Source organism: Bidens hawaiensis, unplaced genomic scaffold (assembly GCF_021521415.1).
Source record: "Bidens hawaiensis isolate Kalapana, Puna unplaced genomic scaffold, B.hawaiensis_p1.1 tig00009479_1, whole genome shotgun sequence".
NCBI classification, from domain to species: Eukaryota; Viridiplantae; Streptophyta; class Magnoliopsida; order Asterales; family Asteraceae; genus Bidens; species Bidens hawaiensis.
Genome location: NW_027491704.1, coordinates 394851 through 418869, shown reverse-complemented (window position 1 = coordinate 418869; position 24019 = coordinate 394851). Strand labels below are relative to the sequence as shown.

At 34.4% G+C, this 24019-nt stretch overlaps 1 long non-coding RNA gene across 1 annotated transcript; it reads right to left on the bottom strand.

Moving 5' to 3' along the window:
• Positions 1–22541: 22541 nt before the first annotated feature.
• Positions 22542–23155, bottom strand: LOC143532571 (uncharacterized). The gene is made up of 3 exons (XR_013135199.1): positions 23022–23155; positions 22832–22927; positions 22542–22730 (listed from the first exon to the last, which is right to left on the bottom strand). It is a non-coding gene; the product is annotated as an uncharacterized LOC143532571 (long non-coding RNA).
• Positions 23156–24019: the final 864 nt, after the last annotated feature.

Sequence of the window (24019 nt, the reverse complement as noted above, 5' to 3'; positions counted from 1 at the left end):
TCTCTAACTAATGTACGATTTTTAGTTATCTAAGGTTTTGCCATCTAGAGCAATTTATTTGGATAATATACAAAGAAAAGTTAGGATCCTATAAGTTTTTTAGACTCCACATGCATAGTTCACATGCTCAACGTTTTTATGAAAACTTCCCGACTCACTTTCATATAATTCAGAATCTATTGTCAGCATATATGTGAGGACCATCATTGGCCATCACATGTTTAATGCACATGTATGCTAGGATCTTATGCACACAAGTAAACAATACACACGAGGTGACGGAGCACGTTAAATACATTAAATGTTTGAAAGTTACTATTCATTGTGGCGAGGATTTGGCGGGAAGTCAATCACTATATATTTGATTTGTTATACGGTAAAAAATTTTGTAGCAAAAGTTTCATTACCAAAGTTGAAGGGCCAAAAAGTTAAGATCTAAGTTGAAAAGACAAAATTTTAATTACGAAAGTTATAGAGCCAGAAGGTAAATATGTGAAACAACAATTGAGGGCTAAAGAGTATATATGTTAAGTTTTTCAGTTAAGTTACCACATGTGCATTACACATGTGGCATTTTAGTCTTCTTATCCACTAAAGGGCTATTTATGTAACATAATAAAAGATTTCATTTCTACTAAAGAATTGCAGGGGCTATTTATTTCAAAAACAAACTCCTTCTTTACCCAAATTAAAACCCTAATTTACAGCATCCATCTTACCTCTTCTATAATGCATCGCTTCTACAAACACCGTCTTCAACCACGTCATACCATCTCCAGCTTCCACTACTACTGACCAACATCTACAACCTAGTGCTAACCTGGTTCTTTGTAAATCGATGTGCCCAGGTGTGACTTAAATCGCGATGGCAGACGATGCTGATCAGTTACGATTCCGCAGATCTGGTGGTGGTAAGGAAGTTTACTCACACTAGTTGATCGGAAGTGAATTACCAATCGTGGTTGTCGACGGTTACGTCCACCACAGATTCCGTTCATAATAACCCATATTCAAACCTATATAGTGTTGCAAATAAATCGCGTTACCGGCCAAGGTTAACGAAACACGCAGCGAACAGATCACCGGAAATAACATGGAGTCTGTCCTACCAAATTTGTTCAGATTAGAACCACGCTCACCGAACTTGTAACCGCTGCTAGTGGGATGCGACGGGATTTTGAAGAAATAGACTTCGCAAATTACTAGTAATGTGTGCTCGAATGAGTCTTCTTGTTCTAACTTCAATGGCATCGTTGATTGGTGACGTAATTGATAAATGTGATGTTGAAATTAAGTGGAGAAGTGAAGGATTTGTTGATATTTAAGTGATTGGTTTTGGAGGTGAATGTGTAACAGAATGAAATATGAAGTGGAGGTCAGAGATGGGCGACGGGTGTGGTGGTGAGGGTTGAAGATTGAAGATGAACGGACATGGTTATGGTTGAAGTTTTAAGATCTGGTTATTAAAGATGGAATGAACCCCGTCTGATAAAGAGTTAATAGAATTTGATTAAGAGTTAATGGAATGCACAAAGTAAAGTGGTTTACAAAATATGTTTGATTAGGTTTACACAGATAGTCATTAAGCCTAAAAAGACTAAAATGCCCTTATGTGCAATGCACACGAGGTGACTTAACTGAAAAACTTAACATCCATTAGTGTAAAGGACTAAAACCGAGACGAAATACCATATAAAAGATAAAGTATGAAACTCAATTTTGAAAAGGGCCTGTTTCATAATTTAACTAATTCAAAAGGACAAATATTGTAATTTTCTCATATGTGAAATTTGTATGGCATGCTCAAAAGTTGTCGTGCATTGTGGTGAGTACATGATTGTAAGTCGGACGGTATCGAGTAGATTTGTTACGGTCAGAATTTGGTGGCAAAAGTTTTATTAGCAAAGTCAAGGTGCAAAAAGTAAAAAATGTAAGTTTTGTTAGCAAAGTTAAGGTGCCAAAAAGTTAAGGTACCAAAGTTCCACAAAAGCGGATATAGTATCGAAATACTTGTACCATAAAATAAGTCGAAGTACTCGGTATTCATTTTTACTAATTTTCGATACAAACACGTTCGGTATCGGCACGGATATAAATACGATACGAATACCCTTATTCACAAATCTACCTATCTACCTATATTAGTAAAGGAACACAATTTTTACACATGTCATTCAATTAGACCCTTCACATAGACTTCAAATGTACAAGTTTTCATTTTTACAATTTTCCTTTCATGAATAATAAAATAAAAAAATATGTTGTTGGTTAGAATTGAATTCACTACCTTGCTTTTAAAATGTTTATGGCTTATCAACTCAACTAAAATGAACTGATGTTAGCCTTCTTTTTTTTCTTAATTGGTATAGATTCATAACCTTCCATTTTATTACTTTTAAAATGCAAATACAAATCATTCTTACTAATATATGTATTTTCGTAAATTATTTATATCTTATGAATCCATAATATATGTTAATATGCATATTATTAAATTTATATAACTTTTTTATTTTACCTTTTAATCATTCATGTATCACACGGGCTCTACCCTAGTGGATTATAAAACAACATAATTGTGACATAAGTGACAAAATATGAAACTCACATTCCACATTTTATTTATTAAAGTATTGCACATAATACATCTCTTAAGTCGTACCCTTAAAACAACATCACAAAGTTTAAATAACAGTAGCTATAAAATCATAACAAGTGCACGTCATTTATTTATTTATAAAACGTAAATACGACGATCATGCTTGGCCTTTTATTAGCTGAATCACTGAATGATAGGCGTTCGAATCACCACTCCACTAGAGTTCACCCACACCCACACTCACACTCGGTCGCATCGTAGGTCCTTAGTGGTGGGAGTTCCATCCAATAACACGATAGCATCTACTAGTGGATTCTCTTTTTCGATTGTAGCCGCCGCTGCCTCTCCCTTTGCCCCTACAAGCTCGGGCCAGGAACTCTTTCCTGTTTTAAATATCCACACACAAATTTGTTAGTTCATAATTCTAGCATGGGCATATCAAAAAGTTGTGTTTAAATCATGTGAAACAACTTCAAAGAAATTAGTAGAGAGCCACTAGCTTACCTTTACAGCCAGTTGCCATTCTTGATTGTGCATTGAAGAAGATGGAGAATATAGGGTATAAATAGAGTATATTATGTCGTTAAACTTAGGCGTTGGTAAACACCGAGCGCTGTCGGCAAAACTCGGACGTTAGTAAACCTCGAGCGTTGAAACTTGGGCTTTGGTAAAACCCGGGGGTTGCTGGTAAACCCGATAAAAAACAACATATTTAAAACGACGTTTATTCGGTCGGTAGAACCCGAGCGTTATGCGAGCTGACGTAAATTTAGCCAGTGTCGGTTACGTTCGTTGAATTGGTAAAACCCAGACATTAGTAAAACCCGAACATTACAACAGCGTGTCGCAAATTCAGGGGGAGAGACACGAACAACACAAGGCTTAACAACTCAACATTAACCAACTTACCATGGAACCATGATGTGCTTGTAATGTGAAATTTATTTTTTAACCCGTAAGCTCAAGATCTCTTAAAAAAGCTGTGGCACCGAGTGTTGCTATTTATATATAGTTATAATGAACCTCCAAATAATCCATTAGAACAAATTAACGAACCTAAGAAGGTTTGAGTTCTCTAGTAGAGACCTAAGTTTGATCCCACATGTGTCACTTTTTATGGATTACGGCAATAAGGGATTTTAGCTAGGCCTTGTGAGGTCAACTTGAATTTGGAGCCCATCTGGGCTTTCGTCCAACTGTGTGTTACGCGAAAGAGTTCTGCTTTTGTGGTGGCAACGACTGTCAAGTGGCAGCCGGCGGTATGGTTTCCCGTGAACGTCCAAGCCAAAACTCCGAAGCCAGCGGGGGCCGATTATGACAACATAGTCTGGCCAAGTGGGACAAAGAGACTCTTCAATTTGTAGAGTGCGATGGCCTGAATACAAAAACAAAGTCGTCGTTCTAAAAAAAACAAACCTACAAAAGTATAATAGTCAAATATGTAACTCATGTTATTTATATAATCTAAAATTGAAATCCATATATATCAACAATATAACAGTTATTATTACTAGTGTATAAAAAAAAGAAGTTTGATGTTGCAAGTGTCCTATTGGGTCACTTGTCGGCACCAAATTGTTCGTAGTTTTTGTTTTTTGTTTACTTTTGTTTTTAGTTTAGCTCACGTAACGAATGTAACAGAAATCGACCGAACGTTATTTTTTTGTTTTAGTTCCGGTACCATAACTAATGTGCAGGAAACCAACCAAAATCGCGTAGACTCACCGCCTCAACACCCAGAACTGATAATGCCTGAGTTTACCAACCGACACCACATCATTGGTCTACCTCAGTTTTTATATTAATTTTTTTTTGTTTTAGTTATGGTACAGTAACGAATTTAACCGAACAAAAAAAAATTTTTAGTTCCAGTACCATAACGAACGTGACAAAAATCGACTGAATTCGCGTACACTCACCACCTCAACGCCTGAGACCGACAACGCTTGGGTTTTCCCAATGCCAGAGTTTTACCAAACCACACCACCCCATTGGTCCCCTGAAATTTTTATATTTTGTTTTTGTTTATGTTTTTGTTTCTGTTTTAATTTCTAGTATCGCAATGAATGTAATTCTTTTTAATTTGATAATTAAAAATTTCATCGGCTCACTGTCGCAGTGTCGGGACCGACTACACTACAACACCTAGGTTTTACCAAACATTTTGTTTTAGTTCCGGTACCGTAACAGATGTAACTGAAACCAACCGAATTCCCGTCCACTCACCACCACAATGCACGGGATCAACAACGCTCGAGTTTTACCGGCCGAATAAAGTTTGTTTTAAATATTTTTTTTTTTATGTTAATTTGACTAATTTATTTTTTGGGTTTTAATGCTTGGATTTTACCAACATTTTTTATATAGTACTATAACGAACATAACCGAAACCGTACGAATTTGTGTCAACTTACCCCCGCAATGCATGAGACCTGCAATGCTCGAGTTCTACCAACACCCCTGTTTTACAGACCGAATGTCGTTTTAAATATTGTATTTGTTTATATGTTAGTCTTTTTATATCATAATTTGACGATTTTATTTTTTATGTTTTAACGCTTGGGTTTTAGCAACGTTGCTTATATCAAAATGAATGTAATCGATATTGACTGAATTCGTATCGACTCGTCGTCGTAACGCTTGGTTTTACCTGCAAGGGTTTCAACGATTGGGTTTTACCAACCGAATCTTTTGGGTTTAATTATGGTACCAATTGAACCCACATTAGTGCATCCCTGCAAACCGAGGGTATATAAACAGATTCGATCTGCCTAACGTAACACGTCGGATAGAACACTGGTAAATAATAAAGTTCGTAAATTTTTTTGTTAAAGGATGTAAGCTAAGTTGCGATATTCTTGAAATGGTAATAAAAATAATTATATATACTAAATGATATCCCATATATATATCATAATATCTCACAAAAAAATTACAATTTTTACCACTTTTCACTTCCACATTAAATTCCATCATTTTTAATAAGTTTTTATGTTAGAAATTTTTGCTGCAAACATTGCTAATTTAATGTTTTCTAAAAATTGTTAATTTAATATTTACTTAATGTTTTTACAAATATTTGAAATTTATAATTAACGTTTCAACTTTATTACACTTGGATGTTCATCAAAATTTTTACTATTTATAAAAATAACCATAATATTACATTGTGTCTCTCATACTTGTTTGCACCCTTAATAATTTAAATTGAGTAGATTTTTACTTTAAATTGAATAGATCTTTATTTCGTAAACATTACACAAGCGCGCGCACACGTATCGGGTGTTGTATACAAATTCTTTAACTTTCATTGCTAGATTTATGCACAATCAGGTTTTTGAAGGCCTAACTAAATCAATAGAAAACATTTATGATTTACGGTTTAAGTTCTCTTATGATGGATTTAAATAATAGAGTATATTGCTATTAACTAAAACATTCTTTATTTATAACTTTTCTAAGAAAGTAAATTTGTAAAACTTTTAAGGATATTTTCTTGATTTTTGGTTTATTAATTTGTGTCAACCCCTCATAAAATAAAAGTTTATGGTGTTAAAAACTAAAAGCCCTTTTAAAAATAAAATTGTTTAAGAAACTATTGTACAATTACTATGTATAAAATAAGTTTGATAGGTTTTATTGGTTGTTATATATTGATGGGTTAGGTTATAATAGAAAGTATAGTTTTTTTAGGAAGGATAAGAAGTAATTTTGTCCATTGATTTTGAATATGAAGGGTTGAGATTAGTTTAGGGGGAAATCAAGGGTGAAAGAAGGGGGAGGGCATAAAAGGAATAACACATTTGTTAACTTTCTCTCTCCACATGCATAGCACATGCCAAATTCCCCCATCATTTTTAAACGTCCATAACTTTTTTTACGACGTTTTTATTGAAAAACAAATTCACCATAATAACGAGTGCCTTTTTATCTTTCATATGAGTACCATATTGTAATATAAATTTTAAAAAAATTAGTGGGTTTTTTACAAATTATGTTTTACAAAATTGTGTTATACAATAGTATTTTTCATTGTGTTTTTTCTATTATATTTTTTACATTTATATAATTGTGTTTTTTATTTTGTTTTTTTCATTGTGTTTTTTTCCATTGTGTTTTTTACATTGTATTTTCATAGTGTTTTCCACTGTGTTTTTCCAGACTTTTCCGGCCAGATGGTGGCGGTGGGTGACGGTTGTGGTGGCGGTGGGCGGTGGAGTGGTGGTGGTTGTACAGAGTAAATATGTAATTGGGTTTTATGTAAGTGGGTTTTTGAAATTAATAAAAGTGGGTTTTTGAAATTAAATTAAGTGGGTTTTGATATTTAAGTATTAGACTAAAATACCCTCCTTCCTAGCCTTCTTAGGAAAATCAAACTTCTTATTTGAACTTAACCCATATATTGATTACTAGATTTTATCCCCCGTATTACGGGGGCTGTTTTACATTATTCGTTTTTAATATTTATAAATGTATATTTGGATTTTAATTTTATTTATTGTAAGAAAGTTAATAATTAATATACTTGAGGTTTGATAATATAATGGTTTCACAAATAAATGATATTTTATAATCCGTTTTAAAAGCTATTTGGGTTTGGTGATACCCATTACTCGTTTATTTTCTTTATTATAAAAGTGTTTCTTAATTATAAATAATATCTTTTATTTAAATAAAATAGGATATTAATTTTTATTATATCCCTATTTTATATGATTTTCATATTAAATATTTTATGAGATTAATTTTTAATATAATGAGATGTTACAACCCATTTAAGAGCTATCTGGGTTTGGTGAGACGTTTACCCGTGAATTCGGGTCAAATGCGTGAAAACTTTCATTTACAAATAAAGCAATCTGATGGCTTGAAAGAATGCTTGTTTTACATTTTTCATTTTTTAATATTTATTTTTTGGATTTTAATTTTCTTTATTGTAAGAAAGTTAATAATATACTTAGGGTTTGATGATGAAAGGGTTTCATAAATAAAGGATATGTTATAACCCGTTTAAAAACTATCTGGATTTGGTGACCCATCACCCGCTTATATTTTTTACTATAAAATTGTTTATTAATTATAAATAATATCTTTTTCTTTTTAAATTGGATATTAAATTTTAGTAAATTCCGATTTTAGAGGATTTTCATATCAAATAATTAGTAAGATTAATTTTTAATTTAATGAGATGTTATAACCCGTTTAAGAGCTATCTGGTTTTGGTAAGACCCATACCCATGAATTTGGGTTAAATCAATGAGAGGCCTCTATTTAAAAATTAAGCAATCTAGTGGCTTCCATAAAAAGGGGGAGCGACCACATCGCGACATATAGGATTTTAGGGTTTTCGTTTATATATATTACTAGATTTTATCCCCCTTATTATGGGGGTTGTTTTACGTTATTCGTTGTTAATATTTATATATTTATATTTGGATTTTAATTTTATTTATTGTAAAAAAGTTAATAATTAATATATTTGAGGTTTGATGATGAAATAGTTTCACAAATAAATTATATGTTATAACTCGGTTTAAAAGCTATCTGGGTTTGGTGATACCCATTACCCATTTAAAAGCTGTCCCTTTTGTTTTAGTTCTGGTATCGTTACCAACATAAGCAAAACTAACCGAATTCGCAACGACTCACCGCCTCAACGCCTGAGACCGACAACACTCGAGTTTTACCAACGTGCGGATTTTAGTAACCCTTCTGTTTTAGTTCTAGTACAATAGTAACAGACACTTTCCAAATTCGCGTTGACTCACTGCCCCAACACCCAAGACCGACAACGTTAGGTTTTACCAATGCGCAGGTTTTACCAACTCACCACCGCAAAGCATAGAACCGCAAAGCCCGGAACCGAATTTTACCAACCGAATAAAACGTCGTTCAAAATATTTTATTGTTTAATATTTTAATCTTTTTATTTGTTAATTTTACAAATTTATTATCTGGGTTTTAACGCTTACGTTTTACCAACGTAGTTTATATAACAATGAACGTAAGTGATACTAATCGAACTTGTGTCTACTCGTCGTCGTAGCGCTCGATTTTTTACCTGCTAGGGTTTTACCATTGTCTGGGTTTTACCTACCGAATAGACGTCATTTTAAATAGTTAATTTTTTTGTATGTTAATATTTATATATTTAATTCGAGGAATTTATTTTTCTGGTTTAACTTTGGTACCGTTACGAACGTAACCAATACTGAGTAAATACGCGTCAACTCGACGTCGCAATGCTTGGACTTTACTAAACAAATTTTCCATTATGACCGTTACGAAATTTATAATACGTTAATTTTTTTATTATAAGATATACCAGCGCCGATACTATTTTCTATATTGAAAGTTTAATTTTTTTTTTAGTTTAGTGTCGGTGTCTAAATGAGCTTAACCCATACTAACAAAATCCACATTAGTACAATACCATAAAGTGACGGGTACATAAAATGATTCAACTGTCCGGCGTAACGCGCCGGGTTAAACACTAGTTTATATTAATTATAGGGCCGCACTCGAAAATACAAAAAATAAATAAATAAAATAAATCGAGGACCTCGTATATGAATAATGAAACACCTTGAACCTAGAGATCCAGTATGTTGGAATTACACATGCATAAATAGTTCTTTAACCTCGAATTTAAACGTAAATGGTAGCATAAATAAACAGTACAACTAGTCTTGACATCAAGCCGTTACATAAACCAATTAAACATATCAACCTAAACTAAAATTTGGATGCCACAAGCTGCCCGGATAACTCATAGAGTCACAGTGTTCCAGCAATCCTTACTAATTTTTTATTGAACTAAACTTGGATGCCACCACATGTTAGTCCACGCATGTTTAACGTTGTTATGAGAACTTTCCAAATCACTTTCATATCATTTTAAATCTATTGTCGGAATGTTGTAAGGACCATATATTTGTGCATACGTACAAAGAAATATACTACAGGTTTTACATGTTAATGAAATTCTACACCATACATTCCTTATCCTCAAACAATATGATTTTACTTGAGCATTGTAGCCATAAAATTTGAAAATGATATGATAGACTAATATTTCTTAAATGTTCCCAGTCATATAGGTATATTAAAAATGAGTAAATAAACAGGAAAACAACCATAAGAAATATCAATCTTAAAATTCAGTTAAAATTAAAATAATAGGCTTATATCTTACTAGTATTTAAACCGACGTGTTGCATCAAGCTGTTGGAATCTGTCAAATAAACATGTAAATCATCAATAATTTTTGTTGACGTTTTTATGCATGCATTCAGACAAATTGAAGCATTGGAAACACATATGAAGTCATATACACTAGGATGCATTTGGGACTTTTCATTTTGTAGCCTATAGGAATAATATGATGTTATATTTTGGGGACAAGATTTGCATTACATATTAAAATTTTTATTAAACAACCGATTAGAGCTGCTCGATGTAAAAAGTGACTACGATCCATGACGTCGTCACACCCTCGCATTTCCTGCTGCCGACAAGGGTGTGACATGACATGTGTCTCCGGTTACTTAACAGGTCTTCGCGTATCACGATGACTCAATGGGTTTGGTCGTCGTGTAGCGCGATAGGTTTTGGAAATTCAAAATTTTCATTTTCGTCCTTCAACTTTTGAAAGTTGGCAAAGTAGGCCCGAAACTTTAGGGATGTTACAGCTCAGTTATCAAATTTTCCACCATTTGCATTGTTCTTAGTATTGTCATCTCTAAATGTTGGCCTATTTATTAGCTTGACGTCAACAAATGGTGACTAGCTGAAAACAACATGGCCATTTTGACCCTGTTTGTCAGGATCATGTTTGCTGGATTTGTAAGGCTCTTATGGCCTTAAGCAAGCCCCTTATGCCTCGTATCATCGATTATTTGTTTGCATCACCTCTCTTTGTGACACCGACGGCAAATATGATAGCCATTTGTTCTCGATTCACTGAGGCCATGATATTATCTTTCTCATATTGCATGCCAATGGCATCATTCTTACTGCCTACTCACCGACAAGCACTGGTTTCTCATGTCATTTTCCGTCTTTATGCTGATTTTTCTAAACTAACTGTGGACATAATTAATCCTTCTTTCTTGGTATTGTTGCCACTCGCTACATCTAACTTGTTTCTCTCATAAACTGCAATTGCTCAAGATATTTGTGCACATGCCAAAGTGGTCACGTGCAAGCCTTGCAGTAGTTCGACAGATATTAAAACCAAACTTTCGATGCAAGATAAACTCGTTGTAGATCCTACATTTTGTTATAGCTTTCTTTGTGTCCTGTAGTATTTCACTTTAACTCGCCAAGACATTGCATTCTTTGTTAAGTAGGTTTGTCCTTTAAATGAAAATTTAATGATCATTAATTGCAAATGTTGATGCTACTTGTGTTATGAGCAAATTTTAAAATAACAGAATTGCTAAAGAAATGATGGTTATAATCAAGTTATCTTACGAGATCAACTAGTGAAAAATCTTAATCGAGCCGAGCTTAAAAGATCCTGAGCCCTAGCTCTGAAGGCCTCAAGGATCGATTAACACAGCGATCATTGGCGGATCTTTCTTTGGGCCAAAGTGGGCCGTGGCCCCATCATGTTTTTCGCTCAGTAATTTTTTCCGAAAAAATGAAAAATATATATACATGTATGGAGTTCGGCACAGCCAAGCTATTTGATTTTGGCCCATCCATATTAGTTGAGTCTGGCACAGCCAAGTTTGTCTAAAGCCGAAGAACGAGAAATCGTTTACGAAATAAATGTAAAGATAAAGAAATGCTAAGAAATAAAACTCCATAAGACCAAGCCCAAGGCCTAGCCCAAATAAATTTTAAACAAAAAAATAAATATTAAGCCAAAAATCCAACCCTACCATCTAGTCGATGCTCGAACACAACAACAAACGGAGTTTCCAATGTACTCTGGCCACTGTGTGACTTAGTGACTTGTGCGTTTCGACACATAAGTCAGAAGAGAAGTTGGAAGTAAGTAGGTGTATTGGTGAAATCGTTTGGCTGTGAAATCGATTAATCGATTGGTTGGCACTGCCGCTGTCTACTGAGGCCTAAGGTTCAAAACTGACTTGTGTGGGAGTAAAATCGATTAATCGAAATAGTCAACAGAAGTAAATAACGACTAGGTTCGACAATTCATATTTCACCATGTTGTATTTCTTCCAATTTGGCAGGTTAAGGTTTGGAATTATTGTTTGACCCGACCCTAAAACTTAGAAGTAGGGAAAAAATTTGGGTCTTGTGAATTTTGGGCCCATCCAAACTATATGTTCAGGATCCGCCACTGACAATGATAATACGCAATCACCAATAATTAATTTATAACGATTTTGTATCATGAACTTGTCTTGAAAATGGATAATTACAACGACAGTGGCCATAGGTTTTGATACACTGGTATGCAATTTTAACCGGTCTGTTCCTAAATGACGCGACCACCGGTATATTTTACAATATTTACATATTAAGATACAAACCGCAACTATATAATTACATTTTACACCCTAACTACGTTAACTGAACTTTCTAACAAAGTTTAACTATTATATAATAAACTAACGAAAATATTTAACGAGATCGATGATTAACCAACAATCACCTCATTAATCTCGATCTTCAACCCAAGTTGCTTTGTCTTCATGATAGTGTAGTTAAGCTGTCAAATCCAACCTAAGACGGAAATGCCGGGGCGTGAGCATGATTGTTCACAGCTCAAAGGTAACTATCATAAAATAAAGTTGACAATAACTATTAAATTGATTATTTCATTCAAAAGCACACATCATCCAAATAAGATAAATAATCCAAATAATAACTTAAAAATAAATTGTCTTTTAATAAACCCTAAGGTCTCGTCTAGGTATCCAAACTTCAATCTTCAACTTAAGCGAAAATCTGCATATGTGTAAAAAACAAAATAGAGTTGTCAACATAAAGTTGAGTGAGATTTATCTTTCATATATATATATATATATATATATATATATATATATATATATATATATATATAAGATAAGCAAAACGTAATAAATTGCGGTAAATATAACCAAACCATGAGCAAGTAAAGTGTCAATTGACCATTTCCAAGCGAATCGGGCGCCGGTTACTATAACGGTCATATGATCATACTATAAGGAGAATATGTTAGACCTCTCCGAATGCGTAAAAGTAAACAAGTAATCATGTAGCAAGTATATTCGATTAATCACACACAACGTCATGTTTGCTAGTTTAAGATATATATAATAAGAAATACTAATAAGTACGCATACATCTCCAAAACGTTTGAAAACATGGTAAAATAGGGTAATGACAAAACTCACCTTAATTAATAGGCAAGTATAATAAATAAGAACAAAAATATGCAAGTCGCCCGTTAACGCGTCAAACGAGATAAACCAACAGAACCTGACACTTTGAGATAAGAAACTACAAGTAAAAACAAACTCGTTACCGTTGGAATCAATCCAAATGGATAAGTAGAACTCCGGTTATGTCAAATATAATATTTAAACAAGTCGGTACAGACCAGAATCCGAACAGCGAACAGGTTTTGGTCGGTAGCCTTAAAATTTCGTTATGAGAATAAAATTCTTCTGTACCGAACATTGGTTTTGACCAGAAGTGTGAGAAAACGTAAAGTCAAACTTGTTGACTGTTTTGGCCTTCAATATCAGAAATATTGACTAGGGAATATGAATGAACAATTACTCAGTTTACAACTTGTCCGGAGAGTGGAAGAATCAACCAAAACGAAGAGTCAAAGGTTGAGGAATAAACAAAGTCAAACGTTTATGCTTGTATCTTCAACAACAATGCAAAAACCGAAGGATTTTATTAGGGACAGAGGAGAGTGACGGCTGGAGATGCCCTCTTAGGGTTTAGGTAAAGTTTGTGGCAGGTTATAATGAGTTGTTTATATAGGAATTGCTAAACCGAACCAATTATGGTTAATATGCTCGTTTAAGCAACCGAATATGAAATTAATGACAAAATCAATATAATATCAGTAAAACTTCATGTTTGATCAATAAGAAATGAACATGGACATATATATTAGTTATATTCCTTTTCTTGGACCTTAATTTACTCGATTTATGCCAAAAATAAGCGATTTACATGCTAAAAAAACGAACTAGGAATGTGTAACAAGAAAAGAATCTGTGCAGACGTCTCATAGCGCCGTGCGGCCACAAGGTATGGCTGCCATCGCACGGCGCCCTAGCACCAAGAGGGTAGGATTTTGAATTTTGATTGTTTTGATCCTTGTAGTTTGATAATTGGCTAAATATTGAATCTTTTATGCACAAAATAAGAAATGAACATCCTATGAAATATAAAGGGTATAAAATGAACATGGAAAACTTAAATACTTATAAATGCATCATATTATTAAGAATTAAGATCCAAATATTGTTCGCAAATCGATAAAATGAAAAAAATAAAGAATATGGTAAAACCCGAAATTTTACATAAACTATGTATGATATGAGTCTCCGGATCTTTATCTTTTTCTTTGGTTTTCCACTTTGGACATTCATTTGCAAATGATCATATTCATTACATTCATAGCACTTGAAATCACTTTTGTCTTTGTTTCCGATGCTCATATTTCTTCATTCTCTTTCTTCTTTAAAATGTTCTCTTCCTTGATCTTTGTCTTGGTTTCTATTACCACGACATCTTCCATGATGTCAACGGTTAGGATGACTACGTCTTTGATATCATCTTCTAGTTTGTCTTTATTTTTTAGGCGTTCTTCAAAGGCTATTGTTCTTCCTATTGCTTCTTCAAATGGAATTTTGTCCATGTCTAAATATTTCTCGATAGACACCATGATTGATAGAAAAACTTTTTCATAAATGAATTTAGCAATTTCCTTACAGGTATCTTATTTTTGAGATTGGAACCAAGAACCTTTAAATTGAGCTCTTATGTTGCTTAACCTTTTAGATAAATCACCCACGGTTGGATTTGCAATTATGCAGTTATTCTGTCGATTGGCAATTGAAATAACACCCCATGTTATCATGTTCTTCTTGTATGAATTCACAGTCTAGAAATTGAAACTGTTCTTGATTTTCGACACCATATAGGGTAGCGATTTTGAACTTGCGAAATGATTACAATGACCAAAATCAAATACTACCATTGATTTGTGCAGGGATTAGGGTTCTTAGAGCCTTATGCTGCGATACCAATTGAAGGCCTCAAGGATCGATTAACACAACAGTAATATATAAACAATAATTAATGTGAAATTATGTATTATGAACTTTGTATTGAAAGTAGATAATTACAATATTGGTGGCCGGATAGGTATTTACACCCTTTACGACGGTTACCTTCGAACCGATGCGCATGTTCCAAAACGACGCAACCATCGGTATAGTTTACAATATTTACATATTAACATACTAAGTATAACTAATTACGTTTTGCACCCTAGCTACACTAACAAAACTTTCTAACATAGTTTAACTATTCTATAATAAACTAATGAAACATTTAACGAACTTTAACGGGAACGATGATTAAGCAACAAGCTCGAGCCTAAAAGTAAGTCCATTTAATAAACGAGCTCAAGCTTGAGCATCACTTATCGAGCTCGAGCAGGCTCGCGAGTCTTTACGAGCATCTCGCTAATACTCACTAATATAATTTTGATAACACACACACACACACACACACACATATAATTATTAATTGATATGTACAACTAGTGTTTTACCCAGCGTAACACGCCGGGTAGATAGGTAAACCTGGGGCTGTAACAAAACATAAGCGTCGTTGGTCCCAAACGTTCAAGCGTTAATTTGACACAAAATCCATCGGCTTTGGTTATATGCGTTATGATGCTGGAACTAAAACCAAAAAAATATGAAAATTGAGGGGGGGGCAACGGGGAGGTGTTAGTCAGAAAAACCCGGACGTTGGTAAAACTTGAGCAATGCTGATCCCGAACGTTGATGAAGTGAGTCTACGCAAATCTGGCCGGTTTCCGTCACGTTCATTATGGTATCAGAACTAAAAAAAACAGTTACAAAATTGGCATTCGATTGATTTTTCTTAACTTTCGTTACGGCACTTGAATTAAAACAAAGCATGTGTACAACCTCTTTGATTGCCAACTCAGTGACGTAGGTTGTTGCGGTCTACTCAAAAACAGTTAATTAAAGACTTAAATACCTATAACTAGTACGGGTAAGTAAGGTCATCTCCACAATGACTCAAGGAAAGTGCATGTAACATCCTAAAATTTATAATGTTGAATAAAGAAAGTTACGTTTAGTGATTTCGCGTTATTAATTAATTAATATCGAGTAAAGAACGGATCATGGATTTAGATTAATTGAGATGGGATAAATGAGAATGGGCTTTAGGTCAATGGGCTTTAAGGGATATAAATATCCCCTAAACCAACCTAAAACCCTAAACCCTCATTTCATTTCCATCATAATCTCTACACACTCCAAAACACACACACACCACACACCGCCATATACGGCCGGCGGCCGAGGGAGAGAAACGAGCAAGATCCGAGAGAGAGTAAACGATTAGTTGTGATTAAACAAGTTAAACGAGATCCAAACGAGCACAAAAGGTATGTTCTTGACCTTTAAAGTTTATGTTTTATTGAATGTCCTTAAGCTTAAAGATCCAAGCTTTATAGTATATACGGAATATATATACGAACGAAATGGTTAGGGAACGTTAGTGGGTGATGTCGAACCATAACAAGGGTATTAAAATCGCCAAAATGCTTGATAAAAACCAAACCCGTAGCTGAACTGGGCAACTTCGCCTGTGAACTGGGCAACTTCGCCTGCAAACTGATAACTTCTCCTGCAAACCGGTAACTTCGCCTTCAAAGCTTAACTTCGGCTTCAAAGCTTAACTTCGCCTACGGCCAAGTTCGGCTAGCTGGTAACTTCGCCTAAAGCTAAGTTCGCCTAAGGTTTAACTTCGCCTAAAGCTAAGTTCGCATAAGGTTTAACTTCGCCTAAAGCTAAGTTCGCCTAAGGTTTAACTTCGCCTAAAGTCAAGTTCGATTAGAAAATAAATTAAAAACCTAATGGAAAATGTGTTAAGACAGTTAATGGAAATAAAATTTTTCCATGCTGACCTGGCAGCTCGACCCCAGCCAGGGGCTCTGCCCCTTGGACCCTGCTAGGGGCTGCCGCCCCTAGACCCCGCTGCCAGGGGCGCTGCCCCCGGACCCCCGTTCGTTGTGGGTTGTATAAAGATAGAAATACAACATGAGTAGTAGTAGTTAATTGATACATGTAAATATTATACAGTTAGCCGTGCACAGCTCAAAAAGGGAATAACGATTAACGGAGAGCGTAACAGGATTCAGGTGAGTTTCTAGCCCCATTCCTTGTTATGTTTTCGGGGCAGTGTGCATACTCGATGTGTTGTTAATACATTTATCCTAAGTGATAAATGTATGCCATATGTGATATATGTGATGGATATGAATGATTGCTTGTCGGTACGCGAACGATCTTCGGATATTGCGCGTACTGTCAGGTTAAAAATAAAGGTACGAATATTATATATCGAAGTTGTATGAACATTACAAATGAATACTTGTCGGGGCGTGAACGATCTTCGGATATTGCACGTATCGACAAGGGGTATGGTTGTTAAATGAATGATGTAAAGAACGCCTAGAGTGTTCTTATGCTATAATGTAATTATTGTATATGTGAAGTATGTGTATACAGGTACACGAATGGTATGTGAGTTCTACGTTCGACATAGTAAGTTAGGATGGCAAATCCCTCTAGCTTCTGTCGGACATAGACTCGGTTGGTGATGGCGTAGTTAAGGACTGCGGGCCTTATACGTAATGTAGATGATAGATGTAAACGTAGATAGGGACGGTGGGCCTTATACGTGTTACAGATAATAGACGACAACGTAGTTAAGGACTGCGGACCTTATACGTATTATAGATAGGCATCAGCATAGGAAAGGACTGTGGACCTTATACGTGCTGTATTTGTATTGTGGTAGCATAGGGGAGGACTGCGGACCTCGTACGTGCTATGGTTTAGGTTGCAACATAGGGAAGGACTGTGGACCTTGTACGTGTTGTGGATGTAGGATGGTATAGGGAAGGACTGCGGACCTTGCACGTACCATAAATGGTGAACATAGGTAAGGACTGCGGACCTTTTACGTGTTCACGACCTTGAGTACAGGTATAGACGGCGGACTATGAACGTACTCTCGGTAGACTGAGGTTAGTGATTGTAGATATGTATGTATGTATGTATGGTAGTAAGTATGTATGTAGAACAGAAGGGTAACTAGTTAGGTATGGATATGTATCTTCGGATATGTATGTATGTGTATGTATTGTATGGCGTCCGATTAACTAGAACTCACTCAGCGTAGCTGACTTTTAGTATGCACGCAGGTGAGTAGAATGAGACAACTAGCTTGAGCGGGCACATGGTGGGCGAATAGGAGACTGGCATTTGAAGACTCAAGATGTTTTAATGTAATTGACGTTTATTTTGAAAGACAAGAATGTTTAATTAAGGCAAGTTTTGGATTGCTGTAACGTTTCATGAAAGTTTTTATATTCCGCGAAAGTTTTAATGAACTCTGATTTGTAAGAACTGTGTTTATGAGTAAATCCGACGATAAAGTAGGGCTACCGGGTTCGGGGCCTTACAGTGCAAGTTTATATTTTTAACTAATTAATTATTAACTAAAGTGGACAGACGATGTCAAGCGGTTTTTAGAAAAGATTACTTAAACTAAACGATTACTTAGAAAAACTTTGTAGACAATATTAACAAAAAGTATTCATTCTAGGTTCGGGTTATGTGTTCCATACGTCAATCACAGATTCTTTAGTCTTTGGTTTTTATAATAATTGCTAGTCCTATGGTTTGATTTATGATGACAAACGATGCCCTAACCGAATTGTTGACACAAATGAACCTGGACTCCACAATTGTCAAATCTATGTCTAGGACAACTAACTCAATGATAAGGTTTGATGATTCTAGTTCAATGACACAAGAGCTTAAACCCTAAATGTTGATGAACAACCAAACAAACGTTACACAAATCAATAATCGCAAACACAAACTTTAATCAACCAAATAACTAATTAAGCAAGACAAATTCATATAAAATCAATCAAGCTATAATCATTAAGCATAAGAATCTGATCATAACAGTATTTCACACAAAACCTTAGCCTAGAACGAACACACACGACTAGCCGGATATCGACATAATCGTTAAAGCACTTATCTTGATAAACATACGATCGTAGGACAAACCGGAAGCTTCGGGATGGATGAAAGTCGCCCTAGAACACCTCTTCTGCCTCTGGAAGTCGTAATATCCAAAATAGGGTCGAAAAATCGTTTATATAGTGAAAAACCTAACTTTAGCCGACTTTGAGCATCTTCGCGTATCGCGAAGTTTCCATGTGGTGCATCTTCGCGATACGCGAAGATGCAACTGATTTCAAATTTAGATTCCTCTCGTCGAGAAACATGAAATTCGTATATTGTGGATTCCGTAACTCATTTTCTAGGTCAAGATATGCCCGTTTTACTAAAACACACTTTCCTGGTAACCCATCTTGTTCAGTTTTCGCTTCGGCTTCATATTTCTCATCCAATCCTCTCCCGAATCCTTCTTAACCCTCAATACATGTTTCCCCATACTTCCATCTTCTCGAGGCTTGGTTAATCTTCATCTGGATAGCTCTGAATTAGCTCGTTTAAGCTCCTTAACTTACAATGTCCTGAAAACACATAACAACGCTTGAAGTACCAATGTTCATTCGATTATTTAACTATAATTAACTAATTAATAAATGAAATAAACTAACTTTTACCCAACCATCACTCAGCAAACGCCTTCTCCGATTGACACATGTATACAGCTGTTGAGAGGAGGACAAGTGCCCAAAAGTTTTTCTTTTATTATATAGAGGGATTTACTTTAAGCAAACTGTTATGATTATTGCTTTATGCAACCTACAGCTCTAAAATTGTAACCTTTTAGACTTGAGGGACGAAAGATGTAATATAGTCAAACCATAAGAACCATTCATATAATTGATTTTAAACAAATTTCACAATTTTGTTCAAAAATTACATACAGATGGATTTTAATATGCAAAAAATTGTTGAAAGACTTTTATAAGCAAAATTGAAAAGTACATTGATTTTTTCTAGTATTTGCCAACTTAAATATATGTAATGAAAATGTTAGTGCTAATAGAATTTAGTAATATTCAAATTAAAAAGTTATAGCAATTTAGATAATATATAGGGGTTGTTTGGGTTTCCTTATTTTTACCTCCTTATAACTTATTAACTTTTATAAGATAAACTAGTGTTTGGCTAATATAACTTATTAAACCTTTTAAAGAAGAAAAAATGAGTTTTCATAAGTTAGGATGGAATAACTTATGAAAACCTCCTTATATAAGGTATAAGGAGATGCAAATAAGGAATCCCAAACACCCCTATAGAGCAAAAGTGGCTTGTAGGGTTTTAGCACGAGAATTTCATATATACATACCTTTCAAATATACTCTTTCTATTTATAATAGCTACTTTGATTTTATACAGAAAATTAAATAATGTTTCAAAATGCCATTTATTTATTACATTCAAAGTTTAAAACAATATTTCATTGATTCTCGTAATTCGACAACTAGGGCTGTCCGAAATGCTCTCCGTTCAGTCCGGTTTGAAAATGAGTCATTTGGCTCGGTCCGATTTGAAAACAAACCAAGCACGAACAAAGCCTCGCTCGATTCGGTTCGGTTCGTTTTTGCTTGAATTATTTTTTATTATATATACATATATAATAAAATATTTTTTAAAGTTTTTAAAATTTTCCTCTTTTGTGTTGACTTTAAAGTTCATTTTAAACTCTAGATGCTCGTTTTATATATATTTTCTTGTTAACTTTGAGTTATAGACATTTTAGAGTTGGAAGTTTAGACATTTTAAGTTGAAAGTCTTGAATTAATGATATTTTTACTTTTAGAAATTTAAAATTAAAAACTTTGTACGAAACCAAGCCAAACCAAGCCGCTCGGTTTCAAACCAAACCAAGTTCAAGCATAAAAATATCATTCATTTCTTAAAATTCAATCCACTCGGTTCGGCTCGCTTTCAAACCAAACCAAGTATAAGCAAGCCCGCGTTCGGTTCGACTTGGTTCGTGAACAGCTCTGTCAACAACTAAGAAATCATAGTTCCTTATTTTGTTAAAATCGAATAACCCCAAACGAATATGTTTCAACACAAGTCGAGAAGTGGAATGTAACATCCCAATGTTTTGAAGAAATTAAATGTTTGAACGTTATGAATAATCTTTAAGTCAAATGTCAAGCGGGCATATTTATGTATAAGTTTGTGAACTGTAAGTTCAATTTAAATTAATTTGTCCCTATTTAATGTTATAAATAATTGTATTTACAATCTTTTTTAATTATAAATGTTACGTCTTATATAAACCTCGCCATATATTTTAAGACACCACTACCGAGCTATTTTCACGTACCATTTTCAACGTAGAAGAAAAAAAAATTATCGTGGTAGGACTACCAATTTCCAGGTTTGAACGAGGAATTGAATATTCCATATTTGAACGAGAAGCTAGGGTTGTAGATGTTAACGAGCTGTCTTACCGAATTTGAACCAAGTAAATGATCTCTTATATTTAATTTAACAGTTGTTAGTTAGTTTTTAAATAAGATATGTTAAAATTATACGTTTTGTTAGGAGGTTTTATATACCGTAGTCACCCTTCGCGAGGGGGGGGGGGGCAGCACGTTGAATACATGCAGCTAGAGTGTGCATGGGTCGGTTTGGGACGATTTTGCGCAAAACCCATAACCGATATGTCGGTTAATGGATAACCATAACCATAACCGATCCGTTATGGCGGTTGCGAGTAATTGGTTTTGATGGTTATAGCGAGTCGGTTATGGGGCGGTTAACCGTAACCAAGACAACGTAATTGAGCCTAAAAGTTTGGTACCATATATTAAAAAATACGAAATAACATAATCGAACAAAATATATATTCGGTAGCATTAATAACAAATATTATAAAAAACAACTTTATATAATCCATCAATGAAGTTCAAGTTAATTCGATTACTAACGTTGAACCGAAAACATAAAAATGGTACAATATGACAACATTTTTGGTGAAAGTTAATCCCAAACATATTGTTGGTTAAATAAATGGGTCGGTTTGGTTATGACGGGTTTGGAATTATCAATAACCAAAACCGGCCCGTATTAGACGGTTTTCAAAAATTCATTAAACCGACCCATTGATTATGTCGGTTAGCAGTTAAAATCGGTTTGGTTATGACGGTTAACGGTTATAGCAGTTAAGTTGCTCGCCCCTACATACAGCTATCCCTCAACCCAGGTACCTATAAAAAGGACGTTTGACAGCAGTCGCCCTTTGTTCAAGTTTCCATTAGAAACTTAGTAAGCATCTCATATTGTCATGTGTTCATGACAATTTTTACTTTTTAATTATATGAATGCGTGCCACTATAATATCATTGTTTATTTAGAGACAAAAGATTGTAAATTCTAATATTTTAATATCGGACCATATCGAGTTGTTGGATCTCCACCACCTTGGACTAATATGGCTGTCCCATTAATTTGTGTTTACACCGGCTAATATATATCTGAAAATGAATCATAAAAGAACCATGCTATTACATAAATAATCGATAGATCTAGTCAAATGCAAACATTTTATTTATTTGAACATTCGTACATAATACAGTTCTTACATGACAAAGTTTAAACAATAGTAGACGTAAAACAAGCACACGCCATTTATTTATTCATAAAGTTTGATACAATGATCACGCCAATAAGCTACCCAATGACTGGTGTTCTGGTCACCAATCCCTCTGAATTCACCACAACCCACACACGGTTGCTAACATAGTTTAAAATCATTGGATCATTTTCACCCAATATCACGGCATAAACAAGTGGATTCTCTTTCTCAATTGTAACCTTCGCCACTTCTCCTTTTTCCCCTACAAGCTCCGGCCATGAGTTCTTTCCTGTATTAATTAATTAAAACACGGTATTTTGTTCAAATTAATCACATGAAATAACTTAAAAGAATTAGAAGAGATAGTCACTGGTATGTGTACATAATTACCTTCAACAATAATTTTTTCACCGTCAGTGGATGTGGCAGCGGGCTTGCATTTCACGGAGTATCTCACTCTTGCCGTCTTGCTCATCAGTGGCAAACCTGATCAAGATTAACTACTTTTTTGTTAATTATATATAACCATGGTATAATCGTATACTCATTACTTATAATTATTTTAATTATCTTAACATACGAAGAACCGGAGAACCGTAGTTGGTGCTCATTGGTTTTTGGAGCAGAGAGAAGGACGGTGAGGAGGTAGGAATGGGAGTGGAGATGGATGCCATCTTAATTCTTCTTCACTTGAGTTACAGGAACTTGCAATATTGAACAGTTGGAGGTTGCACTTAGCGGGTTCGTTTGTGTTGTTTATATACAAAGTTTGAGTGCTTTTGTTTTTTTTTATTAAAATTATTTTAAATGCAGCTGCATAAATTGAAATCTTTTACTCCACCACTAATTTCTCTACACGCCGGATAGTTTTTTGGACTCCACTAGAATAGTTCACATGTTTAACGTTTTGATGAAAACTTCCCAACCCACTTTCATATAATTTAAAAAAGGACCATCATTGACCATCACATATTTAGTCTACTACACGGGTGCCCGCGCGATGTAGTGGGAAACACAGAATTTAAAAATCACGTATAGATTTATGGGCGTTATTTGAAACCGTGAAATCGTTTGTCGGTATATGTAGATTAATAATTCTTATTTTAAACTCAATTTATTATCGAAGTACAAACCAAATCGTTGGTAATGATTCGGTTTGGTTGGTTTCAATTCTCAACGGTCCGGTTTCAGTTTTCGATGACAAAATACCATTACTAACGATTTGGCTCACAGTTTAATTCAAAACCATCAAAACCGGATCATGAACACCTATACATAAAATGTTATTTTTATAACTTAAACAAACTATGGTAATACCATACTCAAATTAAAGAGAATAAAATGTTCGTTTTTATGGTGTAATTTTTTTTAAAAAAAATATTAACGTACAAAAAATTTATGACCGTTTGAAAATCATAGGGGAAGTTGGGTTAAAAGTGAAACTAAAAAGAATAGATAGGTAAAAGATAGAGGTTGAATTTGTAACTATTCTTTAAATTTACATAAACTTGATTAAAGTAGAGGAAACAAGATTGTAACTATATTGGTAAAATATGAAAGAAATGTGATATTTGTGTT